This window comes from Dipodomys ordii, unplaced genomic scaffold (genome assembly GCF_000151885.1).
Source record: "Dipodomys ordii isolate 6190 unplaced genomic scaffold, Dord_2.0 Scaffold23, whole genome shotgun sequence".
Taxonomy (NCBI): domain Eukaryota; kingdom Metazoa; phylum Chordata; class Mammalia; order Rodentia; family Heteromyidae; genus Dipodomys; species Dipodomys ordii.
This window is the reverse complement of record NW_012267239.1, coordinates 6,673,340-6,674,025: the sequence shown is the minus strand read 5'-3', so window position 1 is coordinate 6,674,025 and position 686 is coordinate 6,673,340.

The window sequence follows — 686 nt, the reverse complement described above, 5'->3', positions numbered from 1 at the left end:
TCAGTGGTAGAGCACTTGCCTTGCATGCCTGAGGCCCTGGGTTTGATTCCTCAGCACCACATAAGCAAAAAGAAAAAAGCCGGAAGTGGCGCTGTGGCTTAAGTGGTAAAGCGCTAGCCTTGAGCTGAATTGCTGAGGGGCAGGACCCAGGCCCAGAGTTCAGGCCCCACAACCGGACCCCCCCCCAAAAAAAAGTCCTAACAGGACACCATTGACTCACACCTGTAATTCTAGCTACTCAGGAGGCTGAAATCCAGAGGATCATAGTTCAGGGTCAGCTGTGGTGGGGGAGGGGTGTCTATCTTCAAAATAAATAGCAAAAAAAGAAAAAGGAGCATAGCTCAAGTGGTAGAATGCCAACAGCAAATGTGAGGCCCCAAGTTCAAACTTCAGTACCTCTGAAATCATTTTGGGTAAGTATGTATGAAAACCAAAGTTGGCTAGGAATTGCTTATTGCGTTAGAAGTCAAATTGAGAGGTTAGTAGGATGCATTTAGTGATTAGTGTTGTCAAGCTATAACACGGTCCTCTTACTAATTTTTTTTTTTGCTATGACCATGGCTTGCATGCTTATTCAGCTGTCACACTACCACTTGAGCCATGCCTCTTTTTGCTGGTTATTTTTGGAGAGTTTCACGAATTTTGTGCCTTGGTTGGCTTTGAACCTCAATTCACCCGATCTCAGT